This window comes from Pinus tabuliformis, chromosome 6 (genome assembly GCF_031772625.1).
Source record: "Pinus tabuliformis cultivar Carrire ecotype Pingquan chromosome 6, CPIR1, whole genome shotgun sequence".
Taxonomy (NCBI): Eukaryota; Viridiplantae; Streptophyta; class Pinopsida; order Pinales; family Pinaceae; genus Pinus; species Pinus tabuliformis.
This window is the reverse complement of record NC_142292.1, coordinates 1105267909-1105291288: the sequence shown is the minus strand read 5'-3', so window position 1 is coordinate 1105291288 and position 23380 is coordinate 1105267909.

Below are 23380 nucleotides of genomic sequence, written 5' to 3'. Positions count from 1 at the left end.
AAGACTTAACTCATGCCATAAATTTGCCATCTCACTTGGAATTTCTCCCAAAAGCTCTGTACAATCTTCACTATCTTCTTCTTTGTCACAAGTATAACTTCTTGTTGACACTACTTCCTCATTCTGATCCTTCATTTCTGTGATAGTTCTAGATGTCTGTCCATCACTCCCCCTTTGAACATTTAAGAAAATCAATTCCTCTTTGTCCTCATCAATAGAAAATTCCTTATCATAAGAAATAACTATCTCATCTCCACTGAAGATATTTCCTCCGCTAAGCAAGGAATTTATGAACTCCTGTTGCTATAATAACTCAACTTGATATTCATTTGAAAGACAATCATCATCATACCTTACTTGAAAATTTTCAGTTTCATTCAAGATAGTTCCATAAAATGGTTTGTCTTCTGCAATACCTGCATTCACACACAACTTGTTAGTTGTAAAACCACAAGGACTCATGATATCATTTGATGATTCAATCACCAAGTCCTCTTGTTGTTCCAAGTTCTTTAAATGACTCGGAAATATTTCAATGGTGCTCCCTTTAAACTCATCAAGTCCTTCCCTTGATTGCTTGATATTCTTCTCTACTTCTTCTTGATTTTGGCGATCCTCGTCAGTCCAACTTCCTCTGCTTTCAGTGCTTGCAATATGTTGAAAAATAAAACCTTTTCCCAACTGTGTATAGGTATTTTCATGAGACCTATCTATCTCATCTCCTTTCAGAATAGAATTTAGATTCTGCCTGTCTTCTTCCTCTTTATTTACGACAATATCAGTGAATTGTCCTTCTTCACATGCTTCACCTGCAAACATACCCAAATTATTAGATTTAAAATCATGTGACCCTTTGGTATCACTTGAAGTTTCAGTCTTCAAGTTTTCATCTTTACCCAGAACTTCACCTTGCTCTGGTTCACAAATGGACACTTCCATTTTGAACTTAGCCTCTCTGAGTTCTTCCACCAGGCCCTTCACTTGCCTCTGTCGTAGCCTTCTCTGTAACTTATGCCACTTCACTGGCTTTTTCTTCAAGACCCAACCTAGTCTTTGTAGTTCCTCAAGTATCATCATTAATACATTGAGTTGTTCTTTCATCTCTGCAATCTCTTTGTCAATTTCCTCTTGACTCATTCTCTTGCCATTTTCCTTGGCATTCTCTTTCTTCACTTTCCTTCTACTGTGGTCTTCCTCAGAACCTCTGTTATCTCTGTTATGACTATCAGTAGTCATCTTCTATCTTCATGAGTGTCTCACTCATTCACTATGAGCTGCATTAAAACCTCTACAACAACAATTCCTCCCTGCTACCACTTACCTCACCAAGCTTTCCGCTGTACTTGGTCTTTTGGAAAGCACTTGGTTCCCTATTCTTTGGAACCTCTTTGAGCACTTCTCTTTGCTCCTTCTAGGCTTCAACTCATCTGCACATTTTAAGAACACAACTTTCCCCTTGTACTGCAATCACAAATGAAATAATAGGTTTTGACCACCTCTTCTTTCACTTAGAAACTCTCACCAGCTTCCTTCATTACTTAGAAATTCTACCTACATCCTCTATGGAATTGCCTTTTTGAGTTGCAACAATAGCTCTGCAGTAACAAGTCTCCTTGCTACATATTCTTCACTAAGCTTCTCTCCTTTGAGTTCAATATTTTAGCATTTCTCTGGTTCTTTCTTCTGGAACCAATCGAGCACTCCTCGCTCTAGATTGCTGCAACCTTCTCACCTTCTTATGTTGCTACCTGTGCATCATTATAAAAACCACACATTCTCCAGTCTTCAAATCAAATCAAAACAAAACATATCACCTCACCTTCAAGATCTCTACATGATCTTGTTCCACCATTTCCTATACTTTGAATGGATTGTCCTCTGTCTCTTGCATCTACAATTCTTCCAATATTCTTCTATACCTTACCTCAATGTGATTACTGTTTCTCAGATTAAAATCTAATTTCCTCTTGCCTGCTTTCATCACTATTCGCCTGTATACACACCTTCAGAACATAACTCTGTTCTAAATTCTTTTCAAAGAAATGTTCACACAGAATTTCTTTGTGTTACCTTAATACCAAACGTTTCAATCACAATTCTGCTCTGATACCACTTTGACACATGAAAACCCATGTATTACCCACAATATGCATCTAGAATGAAAAATCTGTTTTTCCCCAGGAATTAATATGACATACCGAGTCAAATCTTCACTAATTAATGATTTAAGGCCCCTTTTTATTACTTCTATGTAGAATGATTTCATAAACAATAGTCTACCCTTAATACATCCATTTATCGGGACTTGTTCACCTCATTTTCATTAACTTTTCGTTACTCTCTAATGCACCCTCATGAACTTCCATTAAACCTTAAACCCACACATATAACCAACCCCACTCTTTACACTTTGGTTATATTGGACTTACCACATAAAACCCTTCTGAGCGCTTTATTTCTATTATAATCCTCGTATAATAGAAATACACATAAAATTAACGTAAACCATACCTTTTCCGCTTTTCCATAGCCTTTGCATGTTACTCGAGGCTTTCCTTTATCTCTATCGCAATTCCTATCGGGTCCTCTCACATTGTGTTAGTGTCAGTATTTGCATCCTTCCTCTAGTGATCAAAAATGCTCTTACAAAGTTATTTTAAGGTGTCAAGGTCAAATTTTATCATTTTAGTGAGTCTTCAAGTAAAATTTGGTCACTAGGTATTAGGTCTAGGTTTTTTTTTCACTCCTTTTAAAGTTGTCCAAATGTCAGTACATCTCACCATTCAGCTGAGTGTACCATCATTTAGAGGGTTGTCATCATCATGTCAGGTTCCAATGGGTCATTTTACACCTTGTTCATGCTTCAATTGTGCCTAGGTAAGGTTCATTTCCCTCTCCTAGGGTTTTCAAGATAATTTCTCTTGGATGGTCAAATCATCAAAAAAACTGTATCCTGATGTTCATACACCTTCCCCTATCCTTAATGTACCTTATTAAACACTTCCCATCACTGATATCCCTCAAATTCCTCATTTTCACACGAAACCCTAGTTAATTGCTACAATTTGACAATTTTCTAGGCTAGGCTTGTGTTTTGCCCTTTTGGACCCCTTCCCCTCACTCAATATTTGAAATTCCACTTTTCCCTATTTCCTAACATCCCTCCCTACTTCCCAAAATTTTCTCAAGAATTTAGAAGCCCCTTATCCCCTTCATTTCACTTCATTTCGACAAATCCCCTGTTCCACACATCAGGATAGGTTTTACTCAAATGATGTTTCTGAGAAAGAAAAGATGAATTTGGAAAATGTGAGAGAGGGTTTTTTCCAAAATAAGCCAAGGAAGAAAAAACTCCTTCACTCTTTACATGGGTGTCATGGCTGTAGAGAAATGTCAAAAATAAAGTTGCGTCAGGAGGGTTGCTGCACCTGTGGAGTGACCTTGGGAAAATCAATATTTCTCCTAGTTTTTTTTTCAAAATGACTTTCTTTATGAGTCAAATAATAACTAGACACAAATATCTTTCCAATGAACTATCATGAGCTAAATTTGGAGTTGAGGAAGACCTTCAAATGTTAACTGCAATAGCACTCTACCTTTAGGCAGCCTCATTTTGCACATTTTGACTAGTCTTGGGAGAGTTGACTTTTGACAGAGCAAATGAACTCCAAATTGAAACATTCAAGTTTTTTTGGAAATTATACTCAATAATATTTTCCACGAGCTACCGTGCACCCAATTTGGACACCGGGAAGACCCTCAAAACTAGTTTGAAAAAATGTGCTACGCACCTGGCAAGGTTTTCCTTTGTTAATTTGCACTGGCGCTACGCACCTGGCAGCCAAGCCCCAAAATGCTCCAAAATCACTCAATTTGCCTCATAACTCTCAATTTACCTCTTTTCAAGTAAGTACATTTATCTTTCTTGTTGAAAAGGGTTTTCATCAAGTCTTGGTGACTCTTTCACTCATAAAATTAAAACCCTAGTTTTTATCATCCTCTCCATTGTTTTACTTACCTCATCTTTGCCATTCATCCCTAGAACAAATCCCATTCCCTCTCCCTACATCATCAACACTATCCCTAAACCCTACCCCCATATAAACCCTATCCTACATATACCCTCTTCCCACACATAAAGCTCCCAAACCCTACCTCACATACACAAACTTTACGTTATCCATGAAATCCTATTCCCTAAATTCCAAAAACCTTAGTCATCCCCTTCATACCCTATTCCCTAAAACCCTACATCACATCAAATCTCGCTCATATCCCTGTCTCATCCCACTCATTCCCTTTCTTTTGAAAACCTCTTCATACTCATGATTCACCCACACTACCTTTCTTTCCTCACTAGCATTTACAGCCAATCAAGCCAATGGACGGTGATTATGGAGATTTTGTCCTTACGGACCATGAGGTGACACAAGAGGTGAGTGTCATGGACTTGGATGCTCAAAATCCAAGAAGTGTCAAATATTTGATCATCAAGGAAAAAGATTTGTAATGCAAGGAAAAAGAGGCTAAAGGCCAAGCTAAGAAAAGTTTTGAGGAGCAAGAAAGAGCGAGAAAAACTCAAGATCTTGGCTGAAGCTTCATTGGCCCAGCATAGCACCCAACATAGATTACTCATGCCAAATTTTAAGAAATTTGGTAAACTTTTTGACATTTTTCAATTTTTCATGGAAAAAATAGGTTTTTCCGGCAGGTGCGTAGCGCCACCTGGCGCTCGCTTTTGATGGGGACCTCAATTTGAAGAAAACTTGGAATTTTTGGATTCCTTATGAAAATTTATGCATTATTAGAAATTACTAGGAAATTTTGACAAGTTTTGGACCTCCAAAAGGGCCATAAACACCCAAAAAATGCCCTCTCTGCCACGTTTTGGCCACATAGGAAGTAGTCTTGGGAGATTGCAATTTTGGAGGGGCAAATAAATCAAAAAGTTCAAGTTTTTCTAGAAGGTAGACTCATAGGGCTTTCCAACGAGCTATCCTACACCTGATTTGGACCTCGGGAAGTCTTCCAAACGCAGCTTGGAGAAAGTGCTACGCACAGAAAAAATGGCGCTACACACAGGATGAAAAAGTGCCAATTTTGCTCAAAAACTCTATTTTTCGCCTAGTTTTCTTCTAGCTTGAATTTTTCTTTCTTATGGTCAAATTCATGATGCGAGATGATGTAAATTGATGTACTATGATGTAAAAATGATAAAAAAAATTACTTGATAAGGTAGATATATCAGTTGTAGGTGGTTTTGAGTTGAATGAATAAGTTTCCTAGGTTTTAGAGGCAAGCTGTTCCATTGCCTACCTCTGCAAAATTGAGCTCATTCCCTAGACCCAAAACTTCCTTTCACATCTGATCCAACAAACCACCATAAAATTCAATCAAACTCCTCTGAGCATATACCTAGCCTAAAATTAGTCTTTATATCAGTCATCTCAAGCTTTATTGGCCATATATTCCTGATATTGACAAGGATAGAGCCCTCTCCCGACCTGTAGGGTTAGCTACCAGGTTAAGCGTGGTTTGATGTTACCCTAGACCTTCCTTTCTCAGCCTGAGGTAGATCTAGGCCTTAACACATCGCACCTTCGCATATCACACTTGTTAAGAGAATGGTACTCCTACCTTGGAATGTTGCAATGTGATATAATTTCTGATCACATCGAACATCACACTTAACACATTCTTGTGGCCCAAGGTTCATTCCTCATAATTGAAACATTGCGATGCGGGGTTTTATCAATGCTCCTCCACCATTGATCTTACTTTCAATCTGACGGCTGATACTTTCTCTGATCAATAGAGTTTCTCGGTGATCCTACACCATAGATCAAAACCCATTTGATTCGACGGTCCTCAATGATGTTGCATCAGGAACTTGCATGACACTTACCCACTCCATGGAGCCAATATGGTTCATAAACCTTGGTCTATAAAACTTTGGTCCTGCAGTTAGACTTAACCTCCGATTTCTTTAACACGCGATATCCATTGGATAACGGAGGCCTTTAAATCCCACAACCTGTGGCCCTTCAACTAACATGTGGGTTACAACCGTTTGAACCCCCGTAGTTACTTGTTATGTCAGCGTTTGGAAATAAGATCAACGGTTAGGGTTTATTGCGGCACTTTGACTAGGTTCAAGGACTTCCACTCTCTCCTACTCCCGCTAGTCTTTTCCACCATTTATATCTTTTGATCTTACATGATGTGACGGTCCTCGTCCTTTTCTGTCGACCTTGAGTTTAGGCCCTTTCTTCAATGTTCCTCCATGGTATCGGGTTTCTTCGGGGTTCTAGTCTTCCGCTGTTCTGCTGCAATTTTCTCTTAAACTTAGCTTCGCTCACACTTTAGTGCTTCCTTCACCTTCACTGTAAGGTTAAAACTTCCTGCCATACTATCGATGCATGTAAAACTGATACACCACTATGTACTCTTCTTTGTATTTCGTCTCTGATTCTGCACATGCAACTTCTGTTACATAGAACTACCCTCTAGTTCACACACAGATTAAATTACTCCATACACACACATAAAATCATAATTGAGTTGTTTGTTTTAATAAAAAAATATTTACACAGAGAATTCCTTCTCAGCCTGATCTTCTATATGAGTGGCCTTTCTTCTCCTACTCATAGGCTTACAATCTGACTAACTAAATCACTAACTACTTCTCTAACTACTGACTGACGCTGACTTTTAGGCTTACATTTATACAAAAGGTTATGTTGAACTAATTCTGGTTCAGATCCTTAATCTATTGAACTAACTCCTGAATATCCTCTAAGTCCACTTTTAACTCCAGTTATCCCTAAGAATCCTCTCGAGTTCCTCGAATCATGAGACCTATAAGAGTTACAATTGATTTCCAACTCTCTCCTCATGATTAATCATCATGTTCTCCTACATTTGAGAGCATTTACAATTATGCTCACACTTATCTAATAAATTCCTACTTTAACCACTCAAAACATTAATAATTACATACATAGGAATCCAACTTCCTTGAAAATACAAGACTCCCTATGTCTACTAAAATACAATTTATGAGCTAATGCTCTCACATCACTGAGTAATATGTGATTACTGTTTTCTTTCTTCCATTTCTTGTTTATGATATTCTGATATTAATTTCATTTCTGCAAGAGTAATTTAGTTTTCTTTCTTTTCCATTCTGCATTCTTTCCCCTCCTTTTCATTCTGCAAGTAAGATTTCATTCAGGCAATTAGTTTTCATTCATTCAGGTAGCTTTCATTCAGTCTGCAATTTCAATTCTGCAATCATTTTCAAAGTTTAAAAAAAGACAAAACAAAAACAAAAACACTTCTTTCATGCCTCGTAGTAATAGGGATAACTTAGGGAATTTTTGCCAAATACCCCCACAACTACAAATAGCCAACCTTCCCTCTTCTTTGGTGGCTGTGAATTGGAGGAACCCTTAGGTGAGCAACTAGAGATATTTGAAGAGCCTACAGGGGAATAAGAAGAAGAAGAACCCATTCCTACTAACCCAATGGTTGAAAATAGAAATGACAAAGGAAATAGAGAAAGAGTTGAGGGTGCCTTCCCCATCAGGCAAACCAATGGGGATACTAAGATGAAGAATATAAGCCCCTCTACCCTTCCTCATTTCCATGGCCTGACTCAGAAGATCGAGACACTTTCGTGTTTGAGTTTTCTATCATATGCAGAACCTATGACTACACCAATGATGAGCAGAAGTTGAAACTATCCCATCCACTCTTAAGGATGTAGCTTTGCACTGGTTCATAGGTTTACTTGGGGATAGAATCACAACTTAGGATCAGATGCCACAAGCCTTCAACAACAAGTATCGAGACTACTGCAGGCCTAAAGACACTAAAGAGGAAATTTTTAGGATGACCTTAGGGCATGATGAACCCTTAGAGGATTATGAAGAAAGATTGCAAGTACCCCACTTATGATAAAGCGATGTATTCCAGTCCGCAAGTACCCCACTTATGATAAAGAGATGTATTCCATTGTGCAGGCCTGCCAACAATGGAAGCATTACATTTTGGGGAAGGAAACGGTCATCCACACAGACCACCGACCCCTGCAGTTCATACAGACCCAAGGGAAATTGCAGAATGATCGCCATCAGAAGTGGTCTACATACCTGCAACAGTTCCACTTGAATATCAAGTATAAGAAGGGCAGCACCAATAATGTTGTATATTGCCTCAGTCGACCACCGATTATGGCGTTAACCACCGTGCTCAACTCTTGTGGGCACGAGACTTCTGATTGGCCACTTCTCTACAAAAGCGACCCAGAATTCGGCCACACATACCAGACACTCTTGGAGGGTCGGCATGTTCTCGATTTTCACCTCCAGGATGCCCTGTTATGCCACCTGGGTCACCTTGGTGTTCCTTCAAGCAAGCGTGCCAAGATGATTTGGGAAGCACACTACAGTCGGGCTGTTGGGCATTTCGGGGTCAAGAAAACAGTGGCAGTACTGCAAAATTATTTCTATTGGCCGAATCTTCGACAGGATGTTGGGAAGTACATCAGATCATGTACTGCCTGTGCCATTGCCAAACCGACCATCAAGAAGCACGACCTCTATACCTCGTTTCCTACCCCTAGTCGACCTTGGGAATCCATCTCCATGGATTATATGTCAAGCCTTCCTTCCACTAAGCATGGAAATGACTGTGTTTTTGTGGTCGTCGACAGGTTCTCGAAGATGGCCATTATGGTAGCCTGCAAGAAGAATACCACAGCAGAAGCCACTACTAAACTCTTCTTTGAACAAGTATGGGTGCACTTTGGGATCCCACAATCTATCATCTCAGATCGGGACATTCGGTTCCTCAGCACATTTTGGTCCAGTCTCTGGTCAATGTTGGACACCAAACTCACAAAGTCCACAGCCTTCCATCCTCAAACTAATGGCCAGACAGAGGTTGTCAATAGGATGATTGTGCACATTTTGCACATGTATAACTCAAAGCATCCACGCACATGGGACGAGAGCCTCCCCTATGTTCAGCACAGCTACAACCGAGCTCTTCACAGCTCCACTGGCCATAGCCCTTTTTAGGTGGGTTTGGGATTGCAGCCACTATGCCCCATTGATGTGGCCATGCCACTTGCAGCTACTCACATAAATTCAGCTCATGTCCAGTCTGAAACAGATAAGGCCACCAGCTTCATTGAGTGCATCCAACATATTCGCCAACAGGTCCATGAAATTATGGAGAAATCAAATGCCAAGTACAAGCAGCGACATGATCAACATCGGGTGCCACACAAGTTTCAAGTGGGCGACAAAGTCTGGTTGCATTTACAAAAGGAACGCCTTACTGGAGCCTATTGGAAACTGAGACCACTCTGATATGGTCCTTACACCATTACTAAGGTTGTGGGAGACAATGCATTTGAGCTCAGCATCCCCCCATTCCTTGGCCTGCACCCAGTGTTCAATGTGGACCGCCTTCGGCCATACTTTCCACCATTGCTAGACACATCCGACATTGCAGAACAGCTCACACCCACAGAATTAAATCCAGATTGCATGGAACAAGCTGCAACTGATCGGATTATGGACACACAGATCAAGAACACTCGCCAACAGAATATCCAACTGTATCGAGTTGTCAAAGCAGGCCAACTCCTTCACCAGGGCAAGTGGCTCACCAGGGAACAAGTTCAGTGAAAGTTTCCTCATCTCATGGAGGAACTCAACGCAATGGGGACCATTGCTTCCTAAGGGGGGAGGAATGATCCAGGTGGATATTGGTGGCCACCTGCCAAGTCCACCTGGAGCCCCACCATTGTTTCTCTCAGCAATTTCAGTTTCCTTAATTGTAGCACAACTTACTATTTTTAGCAGTTTTTCGGGTCCTAAACTTCCAGAGCCGTTTTGAGGCCCTAAACGACGTTTTTTGGGAAATCTGGGGAAACATGGGTCCATGGACCCATGTTGCCTCCCAAAGTGGTAGTGCTCGGATAGATCTTTCTAACGAGCTATTGTACACATCAAACGGAGATCGTATGCCAAAGTTACGACCCCGGGAAGTTGGTGTACCAATTTACCCAAACGGGGCCCACAGTTTGGCGTTTCATCTTCTAGGGTTAGGTTTTGGAATGTTAAGGGTTTTCCATTGTTTCTCAACAATAAATAGGCCTTCGAGCCTCATTGTAACACAGTTCAGAGGCATGTAGCCACCACATCTCTTCTCAGAGATAAGCTACCATCGCCCTAGCTAGTTTATTTCCATTACTGTTTGTAAGCATATTTTAGTATTTTACATTAATGAAATGAAGTATTATTTCCGCTACATATCTGTGTTTATGGTTATCTTTGTAATTTGTTGCATTCCTGTTTAAAGTCTGGATCAGTTGGACTCGGCAGTCACCTTGAGAATGAATCTCCTCAATAATTGCATAGAGGCCATTGACCTCACCTGTTCAAATGACTGAGGATATTAAGTAGACAGGTCGGACAAACACCTAGTGCCCGTCCCTGTCTCCTTCAGAAAATTGTATAGTTTTCCCAGTCAGTAATCCAGAAAATCGACCGACTGTTCATCTCAAAAATTGTGTAGTGCTCATGAGCAGGCCTTCCGTTGCCCATCAGTCATCTCAGCTCAGAAATTGAGCAGAGAGGATCAGCAGGCTGCCCTCCCAGCCTCAGTGTAGTTTTCCCAGCTAGCAACTCTTAGCAACAAACTACTTGTTCTCTCCATGAATTACACAGTTTCTGCTGTCAGTTCCCTCTGGGAATTGTGTAGTTTTGGCTTCTAGTGACCCCAGTAGCCAACTGGCAATTCCCTCTAGGAATTGCGCAGTTCTAGCTACTGGTCTCCCAGGCAGTTCCCCATAAAAACTGCAGAATCCCTACCTGCTGACCCTTCATGCAACCCAACCTGTTCCTCTGGAAAATTGTGCAAATCTGGCTATCCAGCCCCTGCTGACTGTTCGTTCCAGAAAATGCACAGAGCATGCCTGCCTTGCCCTCCTGTAGCTCAGACTGTCCCTCCAAAAATTTGCACAATTTTTCCTTCCAACCGAGCTAGACCTTGCAGATGGTCATTATCGACTCAGATTGTTTGTCTCCATCTCTCAGTGACTCTTGTGCAGTTTTCATCAGCATTTGCCCGAAGCCATCATCCCGCATCACATCCTTGCTACCTCTCTTGGTCACCTGCATCCGAATGATCACGTGACATGGTAGACTAAGAGGCTTTGGATTTGATGTCATCTTGTCATGAGTGATTGCAAGTACAGGTACCCCAACAAACATGTCAAGATGACGAATGGGATGAATGAAGGGAGCACATGAAGATGGACAGGTTCACCAATGGACAAATGAATGAAGCATGTGAAGTGGACAAATGAGACGAACATGCACCTTCGTGAACAAGTGAGCCTATCAAGCCTTCCAGCATGAAAGCAAGGAAAAACATGCTAAAGCTTCATCAAGCGAACCAAGGACCATCGAAGACTCTGCACACTTCACCATGTGGAGGTGAAGCTATGATACACCATGAAGAAATCCATCACTCAATGGCACTATAGGTCGACATGCACTCCAGTAGCAGCATGAATGTACCAACATTGTCATGTCAAGTCATCTCGAGTGAAGTCATGAGTCATGTTGCCCACATCTCCACTATGGGCTTGTTGTTAACCAATGTGATGTAACGTGGAAGTCCAAGAGACCCACTTGTTGAACATAGAGTCATGTAAGTCAAAAAGTCATGGAAGTCAAATGGTCATGAGGGTAGTTGAACAGCCACAAGGGTCAATTTCACCCTTGGCTATAAATATCCCCCTCATTTGTACATGAAAGACCTTTTCACCTCCGCTCCTCGCATATAGCCAAGAGAGTCTGTAATATTTTCTTTGAGAAGTAGTGGCTCTAATGTCCCACTGACGGGGTTAGTGATGTATGGTATAACGATGTGTCTTGGAACTTTCGCTCAATTTAGAAGCCTGTTAATAGCCTAGCACGCTTTCACACATGTATTGTAATTGTTGTGAGACTGATCTTTAACACTTGTGATGCATGTTTCTTTAACCTGTGTTCTACATCTGAACTGATTCATTTGTTGTAATGCATAATCTGTTAATGGAAATTTGTTGTATATGATGTTAATGTTGTCCTGTCCATGTCGACTGCTCTACTGGACATCAGACAGACCTTTCACATGAACCTTGCTGTAAAAACCGTTTCACTCATTCGAACTATTCCGTAAGTGTTGTACGTGTTATCGTACATTGTATGTTGTGACTACCGCATCCGAGTGGACTGCTCCGCCAGAAGCTGTGTATGTCCTTTGTGTTGTGTTTTCCTAGCCGAGTTGGGACTAATCCCTTTCAACTTGGAACTCACCTTCACCTTCTTCCCCTCACAGTGAAAGAACCATTGAGACAAGTACACTTACACTCACCAGGCATGTGAACCTTACTTCTCGAAGACAAAGAGAACCACTCTCTTGTGCTGACAAGCAAGAGTTGAGGCAAATCCTTAAGATAATGGAAACCGGCCCATCATACCAGATGGGACTCACACACCAAAAGGTGTGAGGCCTAGTTGGGACTTCATACCGGTGTGATCCCCTAAATGTTGGCAGGTTCAACACCATCAATAGAAAGTAAATTGAGAACTTATCCTGAGGGTTCTAGTTCCTGTGCATTCTTGGGAAATCATGTTATGCACAGATTCCATCTAGTATAAATGCAAACATATAGAATTTTTGGGCCTGATTCCCCCTCAAAGATGCTTTTTCCTATTCGACATGATGCTGCACCTCAAATGACAATATATATACCAAATTGAAATCTTTACCACAGGATACCACCATATTGACCATATATATCTAGTTTTCCTCAAATAGCTCAACTTTTTTTTTTTCCATGCAACCGAAAGCACATGGAAATTAGATACTGATATACATGTTTGAGAATCTTGATCGGATAAGATGCAGATGGGCAGTGGTGAAAATTAACAGGCTCTCCACACCAATATTTGATAATGTCACGTATGTTGAGGTCATCCCATCTGGGGTAGAAGTCACTTTTTCATATTTTGTGGGCCTAAGAATATTGTAGTAATTTTGCATGTCTTCTCCATAATAGGTCGAGATATGACCACTGCTTTCACTACGAAGCACGAGATGAGAGTCATCATGTGCATGATAATCCACTCAACCACTTCTACACAAGGGATTACTAGGAATATAAATGTGATCCTAAGCATCCTGGACTAATTGATATTGATGTATATTTCCGAGTCCTCTAAGTTCTCAAGAAAATTTTTCTGCATGAATGTGTCTTTTATGTCGCTCCATGTGACCTCAATAGACTTATCAATAAAGCACTGCGTGTCAGCATACATGGGAATGGTTGGCTTTGTTACTTGAACTTCTTCCTCAGTTCTTTCCTCTGAAGCTTCTTTGGAGGCCTCTTTACAAATAGCGGGAGGAATGGCTCCAACAGGTGATGAAAGGGTGACGATAATTGTAGCTTGAACACTTTTTTGTGGCAACACACTCATGATGACAAGATCAACATTATGAAACTAACTATGTAGCAATATCTCAGCAAATCATATTCGATGAGCCATTAAATGTAACTGAGAATGTAAATCTATGAATGGAAACACAAAATCACTTGCATGCAGAAGAAAATAGGCATGCAAACAAGGAGGCCACACTTTCAAAGCACGAAAGAAGGTCAATGGTTGTTCGGGGCTTTGTAGTGCGAACACACACTCAAGAAGGAGAAGGAAAACCATCAAGGGTGCACTAACAAACTTTGAAAGGACAAAGGATGAGGCTTAGGGCCTTTAAGACTTCTTTGTGAACTCTTGTGCTTAAGGAGACAAAGAGGGCGCATTCGCACACTCTTATGGGATGAAGGGACAAGTCTTCGGGCCTTCAGGATGTGTTGATGTGCTTAAGGGAAAGGAGGTCACACTAGCACATGCTGAAGGGATGAAGGAAACTAAATCAAGCCTTCAAGGTGTGCTCAGGTGCTTAGGGAGTGCATTATTCTTCATGGTGAAGGAGTGTGCTTAGGAGGTAGACTAGCCTAATCTATGCACAATTTTTAGAGCTAATCAGGCATCAGGTTCCAAAAAGTGCACTCTACTTGAGCATGGCTCAACAACAAGATTTTATGGATGTTTTCGCAATCACATTGAGAATGTGAAAAGTTTAGGAATGTGCATAGTTTCAACATGTGACGAAAAATTAACACTTGCAAAAAGGGATTAAACAAAAATTCTAGTAATTAAACTGAAAAACAAAGAAACACCAGTAAGGAAAGCAAGATCAGCAGTGAAATACATGTTAGAATATCAAAAAGGCAGAAATATTTTCTTATACTTGATAATTACTTGTGATGTTCTTGACTTGATATTAGGTTTTCTTGATATCTTCTTTCTTTTAGTTCATAAATTAATTACCAAAGAAAAAGAACATAAAACAGTGGACACCAGATATAGGCACTATGCCAGGGAAAAACCCCCCTAAAGGGGAAAACCCAGTCAAAATTCTCTTCCTTTAAATAGTATTCTTTTAGACTCTTCACCCTAGAAAAAGATCAAACCTTCCCTCCACACCAAGTAGGCCTCCCATATATTCGACCTCTCTTCCAGTCACTTTGACTATGTAGCAAGTTCTGGCATCAGGAAGCTTCCAACATTAACAAAACTTGGAAGAATTCAATCTCCCAGAATTGGGCACGAAACAAAGAGAGAGAGGCACCAAAATTTCGTTTTTATTCCTCCTTAGACTCCACCCAAATCTCACTTCCTTTGGCTTCCTTAGATCCACTTCACACTTCTTCGGCTTCCTTAGATCAAACATGCTTGAGATGAGATGCACCAAATGAATTCGACTTGCTTCTATTTATAGGCTTCAAGGGAGGTTGAAACTTTTTCCTTAGGCCGACTTGATGTGGAGGATACATAAATTATATTTGACTCAATACTTAACCTTTTTACTTGATTCAAAATCCCAAGAAGGGTCTTTTTAAAAGTACAATGACTTTATTGACTCATAATAAATCCTAGAAGTCCTCTATGGGGACTTTGACCTAAAACATGGTGACCCAAGCATGAAACCCATGCTTTAATAAGTCTGAATAATAATAATAATAATAATAATAATAATAATAATAATAATAATAATAATAATAATAATAATAATAATAATTCTTTTCTTTATTCTTTTGAAAAATACATTACAACATGACTCAAATACATTAAATGAAGACCGAACCTAGTTACATTTTGCAACACTCCCTTTTAACTAGGGAGGTATTCATCATATACAAGTACAAGGAAGGTCTCAAATATATGAACCATGAATAAATTTAGGCACCGCAATGCCATGGACTAGATTCCTAATCAAGGCAATCTATCCACTGGTATCTCAACAATTTAGGCACTGCAATGCCACAAACTATATTCTTGACCAGGTCAATCTATCCAGGTGGGACTAAGATGGACTCAAGCTTTCAGCCTCTCAAGGTACCATTAGTCTTACTTGCTAACCACCAACCCAAAGATCCAGGTGTGTATCCAAAAAAATAGCTTTGTAATCACCACCACCTTTTCCAACTTTGGGACCTGGAAATCAATACAAAATACTGGACAAAGTAGGAAAGTTCCAGGTTGTTGTATGTGACTATGCCATGGGTGCAGTCTTTTTGCAATGTGGTAAGCCCATTTCTTTTCATTTAGAAATTTTCAATGATAAAGTGTTTAAGTTGCAGTGACAAAGGCACTTCCATCGGATGGGTTTCCTTCTACTATTCCACTCAGTCAAAAGGTATAAGAAACAAGTTTTTTTATGTACTTTATAGGCCTATAGTTTGTATAACTACTTTCCTCAAGCATCATTTTGTTTTACATGAAAGTTATGATTAGAAAAATACATACTTTCAAGATGTATATTCAAGCTTGAGTCATAGGAATCAAGTGGAGGAATTTATTTACCATTTGCATCATAATGTATTGTATCATCATGGTAAGAAGGATGTTTCTATTGATAGTAACATGGACAAAGCCAAAGGGTTCATTGAATGACTCCAAATGGTACATCAAACAGTGCAAGAATAACTTGAAAAGGACAAAGGAAATTATACAACAAGGCACGAAAAGCATCATGTAGATCACAAGTTCCAATTTAGTGATTAATAGATTGAGATTGGAAAGGTGAGGGAACTGTACCCTCACCTTCTAGTCAATCGAAAGTGATGTTTTGGATTCCAAAAGACTTCTAGTGGGGAGGAGTGAAGAGGTGCTCAAAATTAGGCTAAAAAATCAAAGTGTCATAAACTTGATAAACTTAGCTTCATATCGAATATCTCGTCATTGTGATTCCAACAGTGTGAACGACACTCAAATTCGAGCTCATATGCAGAAGTTAGAGCAGTTCAAAGTTCAGGTATGACTTTGACACATGGTAGGATTGGATGATGTGGCAAGGTCCTTCAACGAATGAGGAGGTGCCAAGTGGAAAGTCACCATTGGTCACCACATGTTGCAAATCACAATTGCAGGCGAGTCGGCGTTAAAAATCAACCCCAGAATAGTGAAGGAGCAATCCGATAATACAAGAAGGAAGGCTTTCAAGAATTGGCTGGAGGCATGATGCAATGGATCAAAATCGCACATCAGCAAAGGGAGTTGTTACAGAATCGGCCCCCGACTGGTACCAGGTTGCAATGCGATATCATAATCTCAAATAGAAACATGGTGCAAAGTCCCACATGTACAATACCCTGGTACTCCACCGATTGCGAAAGGATCCCGGACGTGATACAATTATAAGCTCCAGTTAAGAATTATGTTGGGTCCGCCGAATTGCAATTGCATATCGTTCACCTGGTTCATAGTCCATAAGACCCTAGGACTCCATTGATTGCGATTTATGGATAGTCAATTCTGATGGATTATGGCCTGCTGCGCGGCAAAATTCTCGCTCGATTAGCGGATTTTTGGAGTGAAATTGTGGGTTCCTGTTGGATGTGGAGCAATTTGTGGAACGAATAGTGGGAAAACAAGGGGAAGTCATAACATCTTAATTTTTTCACCCAATTGGATGCAAAAATATGCTAGATAGCTATTTTTGAACATTTTGAACTGATTGGAGCAACTTTCAGAAGCATTTGAGGATTGTAAACACTCATGTTTACACTTTTGACCATAATAGAGAGGCCCAAGCCATTTAAAGCTGGATGAAGGAGCTGTAGCCTAGGATGGGTGAACTCCTTTATCATGTGCTTGTTGTAATATGTTTTTGATGATTTTTTGTACATGTTTATGTTGTTGTTCATTTCTTGGTTTATGTTAAATTGCTCATAAAATTAACATAAAAAATTGTTCATTTAACTTGCAAAAAATTGATGAATACTTATGCACAATGGAATCATTTTGTTTATAATATGAGGAAGATATTAGCACTGCAAACTAATATGCTAAACCAGATCAAGGATACATATCCCGAATCTAAGGAAATAGTAAAGTTCGATTTCGGAACTAAAGACTTTAATCTGTATGATCCCCACGATATTTGCAAGAACCACTATGCGAAGGTGTATTATCCATGGATCCACGGGTCATGTCATTAGGTGTAAGAGGACTCTTGGAGCTACTGTTACAATGACTCCAAGCCCAATGAACAAGTCAGTGTAGCCAGAACATGGAAAGTTTCTCTGTAGGCAGCAACAACACAACAACAATAAGCATCAATCCAGTGCAGGAAAAAGGTAAGAGAAAGATTTCCGAGAACTCAGAGGCTGAGAAAAGCTACAAGATGTAAGAAAATCCTATCACTTAGAAATTATCTTTGGCAGTGGAGGTGAAGATGGAGTAGCGACTAAAGAGGGAAGAGCAAAGAAAGAAAGAAAAGAAAAGACTGGAGGAAGCACAACAGAAGTTGCATGAAACAAAGAAGAAGTTGAAGGAAGAGCAGGAGCTGAGAATGAGAGAGGGGAGAGAAGTAGAAACAGGAGGAAGAAGAAAGGCAAGGCACGTTGATACATCAAATAGAACCCATACAGGTTGAGAAGTCAGAAGAATCGACATATGAAGAAGAGGTGAGCAGATGGAGGATCAAGATCTTGCTCAGAAGATTGAGCAAATGATTGAAGTGACAAACATGGAGTTGGGGAAGGAGCCACAGGACCAAGACATTGACCTCATGCTGAAAGCACCCAAGTTCACTTCTTAGTATCCACCACTTCCAGTGTCAAAACTAGTCTCGAGCGAGCAAGGAGAGGTTATTCTCCTTAATGATGATCCGGTGATGGATGTGCATAATCTATCATTCAACGAGTTGTAGAAGAAGATTTTACATGTGTGGAGAAAGCATTTCTCGGATGATCACACATCACCTGCTTTCATGAAGGAAAGGGTGATAGTGTCAAATGTTAGAAAGCATCTAGTTGCCATGGCTGATGCCACATTGGCTTATGCAAGATCCACAAGCTCAAATGTCAAGTTCCTATTAGCTAAGAATGAACAAATGGAAAATAACTTGCAGGAAACCAGGCAAGAGGAAAAAAAATCTAGAGAGCAGAGCGTAGGTTATGCAATGGAAGAGATGAGGAAATTGATACTTGCTAAAGTATCAAAACTTGAGACTACCATGTGGAAGCTCTATGACAGATTCATCACTGTGCATAAGGCAGTTTTCCATTTGCATTGCTTACAACAACATAGAAAAAGGTTTGTCCAAACTCTTAGGGACATACATGTTTCCATTGTCCATGTGCAAGAGTGGACAATGTGATACAAAGTGGCCCTGCTTTACTTACCAAACATGATGAAGGCGAAGGAAAATCTAGACAAAGCAAAGGCCCGGATGTTGATCCAAAAGTATGAGCAAATGGCCTCATTCGTCAGTAGCATACATGCTTCATATGGACGATTGTATAAGAGTTTGTATGTCATGGTAAAAATGCACAAGATCCCGTCAATCGGTTCCCTCACTGAAGCTAAGCACAAGAACCAAGTCTGGCTAGAGATCAACAGGTACATGGAGTAGCTAAGGCGAGAGGCCACCAATGATGAATTGGAGCTAAGAACACAAAACATGCAAAAGAACATTGGTGGTCCTGATATAGTCAATACCATGCCACACATGCTTCAGGATGAGTTGTATAAAGGCTCCAAGACCATATACCCAAAATATATGGAGGCAAGAATCCGCTATCAGAAAGACACTACAGTTTTGGGACATCATCACACAATACCAAGATTGGAATCAATATGTGATCGAGAAGCATCAAGTGGAGGTTGCCAAATTTATCTTTCCCCAAACTTTTGATTCATAGTGTTTTGTCTTGTTAGGTTGTCTCTAGCCTATTTTGTCTCACATGGGTACATGTGGAAAATGTATATTATTTGTAAATATACTACTGGAATGTGAACTGTCACTATGTAATGTAATGAGTTTTGTAAATAAGTTGAAGAGTCATGATGGTAGTCAAAGAGTCACAAAGGGGAATGTCAAGGGTCACCCCACCCTTTCTTATAAATAGAACCTCATAACTCATAGAACAAGCTTTTGGGAGCCAAACGTTTAGCTAGGCTTAGGCGTAGGAAAGGCTTGGGAGTATTGTGATGAGCCTTGGCTTCTCCACAATGTAGAGCGAGTAAAATTATTTGGAGGATCAAGTGTTCTTGACTGTAATGTTCCACTATTGGGGCTAGTCGTTTTCAATGGTGTATGTATGGATAACACATTCACTTATAATAATAATAACAGAGCCAACACACTTTCATGCATATGTTGGTATTGTAGTTGGACTTTTCTAGTTTCTTTAGCAATGTATGTTGTTTAACTTACGCATTTTCTTATGATCTAATTTTAATGCAATTGTACGAATCTTATTGAAATTTGTGTGTTGTTGGATTAAACCATCACTTTGGTTTGTGGACTATTCTGCATTTCATCTTGTGATGTCATTCCGCTTGTGTGTTCCTTTCAGGTTGTGTACTATTACAGGCTTTTAAGGGGTACACTTCCTTTTCCCCTCCGTGTGTTAGAACCCCCATGCATCTCACTTGACTCATTGTGAGGTCACACACTTTATTTGGCCCAAATTTATCATACTTATCCTTTCCTACTTCCCATGCAACAACATATCCTCTAAAATTTATTCTTAAATCAGAACCAAGCTATGCCCTCCCTCTTGACCAGAGAGCATCTCTTTATCTAGAATCCCTCTTGATATCAGGAAAATCAACTTCTTATTTTCATCATTAGAGAATATTTCATGGCTTCTAACCATTTTCATCAGAGTTATCATCATCCCCATCATGTTCATCACATCAATTAACATCTTCACCATATTGAAGATTGTGTACCTCCACAACTTAGATAGAAAGTACAACCAAATATGTAAAGGCATGAAGTTAGCCATATCATAATTATGGAATCATTTCAACCTTACATATATCAGATACCCAAAATTAAACAAGAGACACATTCTCTTCAACATCTTGCTAGGGACTTTGTCATAAACCCCAGACTACTTCATAACAACTTTCATTCCATCTAGGGTTTCAATGTTTCTTTCAAAGGTGTGACATACCCTTCTACAACATATAGAAAACCCTAGAAACAATTCAAACAAATATAGATCTACAAGGCATCTAACAAGTTTCAGAATTCATATGTTAGACTTTCCACTAGGGGTTCATATAAATCCTAGATTTCATACAAAAAAATCAATCAAAACCAATCACATCTTAGTCACTAACATGACCAACTTCCACTATGGTTAGTTGCAAACCCTAGATTTTCAATCAAACATCAATCCCAACTAGAACTCAGATTTCAAAAATCCTACACAAATATCAAATTATCGTATTATCATCAATCACCAGATATTTTCACTTCTACTAAGGTTTAACTCCAAAACCCTAGAATATTACAAATACTATCATCCTAGAAAGACAAACTTTGACTAGAGCTTGTTTCCAGACCATAGGATTCATGACCATCGACAAACCGATGAGCTCATACATCTAGGACTTCATCATCATGCATAGTCATTTAATATCATGTGTTGGTGAAAGCCAACTTTAGAAATATCAATAAGAGTTAGACATACAACAAACTTGATTAGACTAGGGTTTGATCAGACAAACGCACACATAGCAAGGAAGTCATTTCTAAGACATTATAATGGTCTTTGTTACATATTCCACCAAATATTAATGAGTTAGGGTTTCAATATAGGAACATATCAAACCCAAGATTACCAATATTCCAAAGGTTTGGGGTTTTACACTTTATCATTCAACCCTAACAAGTTAGGTTTTCCTGATCATACAAAAATCCTAAACATGACATCATCAGTAAAAACTTCAAATAGAATTTTTCAATAACCCTAAGAATTTTTATGGTTTCAGATTTTAACATTAGCATATCCTTAGTTTAGGGTTTTCGAGAGACTCTGTCTAGGGTTCTATACAATCGGTTAAGAATAGGAGTGGGGTAGATTTATCAAGTGATGAATCTCCCAAAACAATAATCAATATGATACACTATAGCTAGTCACAACAATGTTAGTAATAGATTTTCAAATGAATAAACATTTAATATAAATAAATAAATGTTTTAAAGAATACCTTTTTTCCTTGATAAACCTTGTCTTGAGAGGTCCTATTTCATACTCCTTGAGAATATAGAAAATGTTTTCCTAATCAAGATAGTGGAGGGAGAATGGTGATTAGTATTAATATAATAAAAACTAATTGAGTACATGAAAGAAAAATTTTAAAGAAAATGAGATACCTATCTTTGGGAGTTGTTGGGGGATCCCTCCAAAGCTTCAGGGATACATATAAACTTACAAAAAAAAAAGAAAAATTATTTTCCAAAAACATGTTAAAACCTATAAATTCTAAAAATACAAAATAGAATAATTAAGACTAAAAGCAGAGGACTTAGTAGTGTAAGTCCCTAATGTGAGATTCTTTGGGTTTGACATTATTTGGATATTCTTCTTCAACAACTTTGGCTTAATATATTTCTCTCTTCTTTTTTATTGGATTGTCGGGACATTCACTCTTGTAGTGACCCTTCTTATGACATTGATAGAATTCTACTTTGAACATGTTAACTTTCTTCCTTGGTCCTTTCAATTTCTTTCCTTTATGTTAAGTAATGTAGGCATTTGAAACATATTCAAAATTGGCAAATAATGATATTCTCAATTCTTCCTAACTTAAGGGAGTCTATAGTTCTTCAAAAGTGGGAGCTTCCTTTCAACTGTTAAGGCCTGCAACAAATGCACCCCAAGTAGGTGGCAATCCTAATAGAGCAGTGATCACGAGTTCTTTATATGGAACAATTAAAAAAATGGTCAAAATATCACCCCTTATTAATGCTATATTCAAAAATTAGGATGCCACTTTGTCTTCTTTAGTCATCTTTGTGGTCCTCAGCTCATTCTTCAAACTTGCTACTTGGCCAATTTTCTTAATAGTGAATAAATTTGACAAGGCTTCATAAATTTCCTGAGCATGATTGATGTTGGCTATGAATGGGACAAGGTTTTCCTTTATTCCTTATACCATTAGATTCATGGCCACCAATTATAATTCTCTAAATTTTACTTTGTTAGCATCACTAGAGTCATTTGTAGGCTTCTCTACTTTTCCTTTTACCAATTCTAGTACCTTTTTCTTTTCAAGGATGAGGTCAATCCTCTTCCTCAAAGACCTATAGTTTTGGGCTCCTTCAAGTTTTTTCTCTCCGTTGATTGTGTTAGAAATATTCCTTGAATATAGTAGACTCCTTCCCTGAGATAGTCCTTTTGAATGGTTCCTTGATCAAGTGCTTCAGACTGCCTTTTTCTTCTTTCTTCACCAAAGCTTTGATACCATGGTAGAAAATCAGAAAGGTAGAAAGATTTTCTTATACTTGATAATTACTTTTTATGTTCTTGACTTCTTATTAGGTTTTCTTGATATATTATTTTGTTTAGTTCATCAAGAAATTACCAAAGAAAAAGCACATAAAAAATGGACATTAGATATAGGCATTATGTAAGGGAAAAACCCCCCTCGAGGGGAAAACCTAGTCAAAATTCTCTTCCTTTCAATAGTATTCTTTGAGACTCTTCACCCTAGAAAAAGACCAAACCTTCCCTTCACACCAAGTTAGCCTCCCAGATATTTGACCTCTCTTCCAACAACTTCGACTATGGATCACCTTCCGACTTCAGGTAGCTTTCGGCATTAGGAAACTTCCGCCATCAATGAAACTTGGAAGAATTCAATCTCCCAGAATAGGGCACAAAAAAAAGAGAGAGAGGCACCAACTTTTTTTTGTTCTTCTTCTCCTTAGACTCCAACCAACTCAC